Here is a 4,975-nt window from a genome sequence, read left to right as displayed (position 1 = left end):
TTATCTTCCCCCCTCCCCCCCCCCCACCCGGCTATTTCTCAACCTTTTTTCGATGTATTTTTCCTCCTAGTTTTCCCATTGACTTTTTTCTTCATCAAGGTATTATACTTTATAAGGCAGAGAACATATTATTTTTGTGTTTCTCTATATCAATTATTTATTGTCTAGTCGTTGTAAAGTTACACTAAAAGGTGTGCCGATGATACAAAGGCGTTATTCAATCAATTGACTAATTGACTTTTGATATCTCACCAATTTCCTAGTCATTCAATATAAGCCTACCCATATTTGGCTGCATCAACAAAACAAAACAATAACTGCAGGAAGTAGCTTCTGAGTGGAGAGAGGCAGCCGAGGCCAAGGACGCAACTGAAATGCACAGCGAGGGATTGAACCTCTAACCTCAAGAAGCAGAAAGCAACCACTGCGCCAAGCCGCTTCTTCACGGTTTGTCATTGGCCAGGCACAATTCAGGTCGAAATATATGCTTTGTACCCCAAAATCATATACCGGTACTTTTTTTGTGTTTTATTTCCTGTTTTCTTCGAGGGCCCAATAAAAAACAAACTGTGTTTACTCTAATTCAAGATTTAAACATATAAATTTATAGCCCTCATAAATGAACAGTGACCTTTAAATTGAAGAAAAATTTAAGATAGATCGTTTGATCCTAAAAGAAGGGCCTCAATGTGTATTGATGGTGAAAGAATATGTTTGCAATAAATAAAACCATGATGAAAATGCTTATAATAATTAGTTTCAAAAACACGTGTGTGGCCTATATTATAAATAAGATAAGCCCTATGTCGTATTGCTTTCTATATGGGGAGGGGTGGTGTGGGTATGATAAATTACTAACCGGGAAAATTATTACCTTTGCCTCCCCTAAACCCAAGACCCCTGTTACGCGCCTGCCAGGCATGATTACGTTGACTATTAGGCCCTCTTGCCCGGCCTCTTGATTGGAAATTATTTATTGTCTAGTCGTTGTAAGGTTACACTAAAAGGTGTGCCGATGATACAAAGGCGTTATTCAATCAATTGACTAATTGACTTTTGATATCTCACCTATTTCCTAGTCATTCAATATAAGCCTACCCATATTTGGCTGCATCAACAAAACAAAACAAAATAAAAACTGCAGGAAGTAGAAGTATTTCTGTTCTTTTGAGGTGAGTGCCCATTAATACTTCTGAGTGGAGAGAGTCAGCCGAGGCCAAGGACGCAACTGAAATGCACAGCGAGGGATTGAACCTCTAACCTCAAGAAGCAGAAAGCAACCACTGCGCCAAGCCGCTTCTTCATGGTTTGTCATTGACCAGGCACAATTCATGTCGAAATATATGCTTTGTACCCCAAAATCATATACCGGTACTTTTTTTGTGTTTTATTTCCTGTTTTCTTCGAGGGCCCAATAAAAAACAAACCGTGTATACTGACTGTGTTTACTCTAATTCAAGATTTAAACATATAAATTTATAGCCCTCATAAATGAACAGTGACCTTTAAATTTAAGAGAATGAAATTAAAATGAGCTTGGATTTGCCGCGGAGAGACTCATGGCAAGAGCAAAGGGTCGAGCAAAGGAAGAGGTTAGGTCTAATTAATGTGGGTCTATTGTTATTTCCTTTCTGATTATGATGATGCTGCTGATGATGATGATGATGACGATGACGATGATAATGATAAGAATTCAACTGATGCAGATTAACAAGCTAGCGTAAAGGAAAAATACCATATCCTTTTCCAGGCATCAGTGGCGTAACAGGGGGGGGGGGAGGACAGAATGCACCCCCCCCCCCCTTGACGGTTTTTACCGGGCTGAACTAGCCGTCGTATCGGGCTGGGTAATAAGAGAAAAGAAAGAGGGGAGAGGGAGGGAAAGAGAAAGAAGAGGAAGAGAAAAGGAAAGGAAAAGAAAAAGAGGAGATAAAGACAAGAATAAAAAGGAAGATATCATAATGACCAGACTCACAACACCCTGCAACCTCTTCTCCACTTAACTCCTTTGATCTAAGCTGCCAGATGGCGTAGGCTAACCACCGGGGAACAAGGGGAAAATATCTATCTTTGAAAAATCTTTCCCACCAACTTTATAAATGGCCTTTTCATCCCTTGAAAGGGCCTAAAAATCTCAAATTTCGCGCGCTTCGCGCGCATCTCTTGTCAGAGTAGGCCAATTTCCTCTAAAAATTGCACATTTTAGGGATTTTGGATCAATTCCTTAGAATTAAAAACACCGGGGGACAAGGGGAAAATATCCATCTTTAGAAAATCTTTCCCAACCCTTTGATAAATGCCCTTTTCATCCTCTGAAATTGCCTAAAATCCTCAAATTTCCGCGCGCTTCCCGTGCAATTCTTGTCACGGCAGGCTAATTTCCTCTATAGGCCCTAAATTGCACATTTTAGGGAGTTTTGATCAATTCCGACGAAATTAGAATTAAAAACACAACAAATTTTTGCGCGCTTCGCGCGCATTTACTGGGGGTTTTTAGGGTTATCTTCTAAGTTAGTTAAACACATAACAGTCCCCCAAACTCAAGAAAGAAAAATTTAAGATAGGTCGTTTGAGCCTAAAATGAGGGCCTCAATGTGTATTGATGGTGAAAGAATATGTTTGTAATAAATAAAACCATGATGAAAATGCTTATAATAATCAGTTTCAAAAACACGTGTGTGGCCTATATTATAAATAAGATAAGCCCTATGTCGTATTGCTTTCTATATGGGGAGTGGGTGGTGTGGGTATGATAGATTATTAACCGGGAAAATTATTACCTTTGCCTCCCCTAAAACCAAGACCCCTGTTACGCGCCTGCCAGGCATGATTACGTTGACTATGTAGGCCCTCTTGCCCGGCCTCTTGATTGGAAATGACGCCCAACTCCCGTCCGTGGCAGATCGTTCTTTTTGCCATACGGTGTCGGTCGAGAATATATTCCCGATCTCGGTTAAGTCCTACCGACGTCGAGGATCATGGATTACTCTGTTATTTGCAAACATTCTGCTATTTATAAGCCACAATGCACGAGAAGTCACCCTGGCGGTCCGCAGTGAAAATATTTTCATCACAATCTGTTTGATTAATCGGGAGCACTGATAAAAATAGGCCCAGCAGGAGTGTTTGTCTGTACTGCCTTACTGTATTATGTTTACTAATAAATTGTACACATAGGATTCGGTTATCAGGTAGTGTATGGCGCTGTATTTGCTTTATGACTTTTATACAGTAATTAGGTACTTAAAATGACACGACCCATCATGCACCTCCACTGGAACTGCAGACTTTTCCCCCGAGGCGGGGGCATAGCAAAGACACATAAACCAGAATTGAAGCATTGAGTAATGCTACATTACGCAATTGAGATTACCTCAACTCCACAGACCATGCCAGAGGACATACTGTACAGGCAAACTAGGGTGCTACTTATTATATCCAGATACTGTACTTACCTTTACGCCTCGCATTGTTTCTAGACAGTGTAATCGTGTTTTGTTTTGTTTCTGCTTTCTCTTTTCTTTTTACACAAACTATTCTGCCTCATTTACATCCGGTATATCTACTAAATAAAAGTACCTCGTTGGTGAAACTGAACTGAAACGAGAGTGCAGTAGATAGCATACCGTTACTGACGCAAATGAGACAGAATTTGTAAAATTTCACATGGCAGCTAGTGTTATGTAGCATGCATGCATTATTCCAAAGGCTTCAATCTGTTCAGTATTATGTTGACACAAAACTGACGCTCGCAGAATGTAATCTTATCCGGTCGAATGACATCACACTATCACAATCATTATTATCTGTATTTTGTTCACATTAGTAGACCCGAAAATCGATTAAATACAGTAAGCCTTTGAAACTCCTAAATTGTCAAAAATTTTAGGGGTTTCGCCCCCCAGGACCACTTTCGGAGCATTTTAAGTGACGCTCGACCACGCCAACTTTCGTCGGGCAGATCTTCCCCCTCGGCGGGGGAATCGACCTTTCGTGTGGGACCTCAACCCCCCGCCGTCGGGGAAATCCTGGCGCTACCCCTGTCAGTCACAACGCAGGGGTCCCAAGTTGAAAGAAGTCGTTCCCGGCAGGGTTGCCAGATAGTCGACAGTTTTCACGGCCAAACACACGCCATCTCACGGCCAAATTCGGCCAAACTTGTTTTCAATATCGGCCAAAATTCGACCAGAATTTAATCCGATAAGAAGACAGTTATGTGGGTACATATTCATTTGAAATACTGCAAAAATTACATGAAAATCAGGGGCCGTTCGTTTGAAATTGCATCAAAATAATATACACAGAACAATGTTAGGGCCTAAACTTCTTTTAATTAATCTATCACCATAAAACACATGTCCAGCTACATCATAATATTAAATAGCCTAGGCCCTATGTTCTTTAGATGCTGACGCCCGAAAATAACCTTATGCGTTTGGGCAATCAATTTTTCTTTTTTTTCTTTTTATTTTCACGACTCGCCTCTGAATGTTATTGTCGCAGTACTTAAAGCAATAAATCAATGTTTCTATCAGAATTATCTTCTTCATTCTCATATGCAACCTAACTCGACAGAGACTCTGCAACGCTTGCTTGAAATTGGAGGAGCCATCGAACCCGGATGAGCACATCGAGCAATTATATATGGCGCTATAAAGAACACTGCAGCACCTAGGAATATACAATTCAAGTGGGCAATAATAAATTAATTAAGTATAGTATTTAATTTACATTCAAAAGAAATTCAAAAGAGATAGAACCTCCACTAGAATGGAACATATACAAAGACACACAGTATGGTACAAACTTGTATTGAACTGTCTTAAACGAGGATAACCTTCATATATATTTCATCCGAATACACATCTAGATGTGTATAAGAGACAGGTACATTATAGGCCTACTAATAATTCGGATATTCGGATGATAAACGCCTGCAACATCATCAATTGGACCTTAAAGGACGATGGTCATT

The 4,975-nt window shown here is 40.1% G+C and overlaps 1 protein-coding gene across 9 annotated transcripts in view; it reads right to left on the bottom strand.

The window, feature by feature from the left end:
- The window catches only part of LOC117112258 (UDP-glucuronosyltransferase 1-2-like), a 31,666-nt gene that overhangs the window by 9,549 nt on the left and 17,142 nt on the right, over positions 1–4,975 (bottom strand). For 2 of the 9 annotated variants that reach the window (XM_033255350.1, XM_033255386.1), the window contains exon 1: positions 3,456–3,634. The exons of the other annotated variants lie outside the window; for them this stretch is intronic. The gene's annotated coding sequence lies outside the window, so the exon portion shown is untranslated. Of the gene's footprint in view, positions 1–3,455; positions 3,635–4,975 lie in introns of those variants that run through there. 9 annotated transcript variants of the gene reach the window in all.

The sequence above is a fragment of the Anneissia japonica genome, unplaced genomic scaffold, assembly GCF_011630105.1.
Source record: "Anneissia japonica isolate Jap-2015-1 unplaced genomic scaffold, ASM1163010v1 scaffold288117_len521816_cov214, whole genome shotgun sequence".
Lineage (NCBI taxonomy): Eukaryota > Metazoa > Echinodermata > Crinoidea > Comatulida > Comatulidae > Anneissia > Anneissia japonica.
This window is presented reverse-complemented; position numbering and strand designations above follow the sequence as displayed.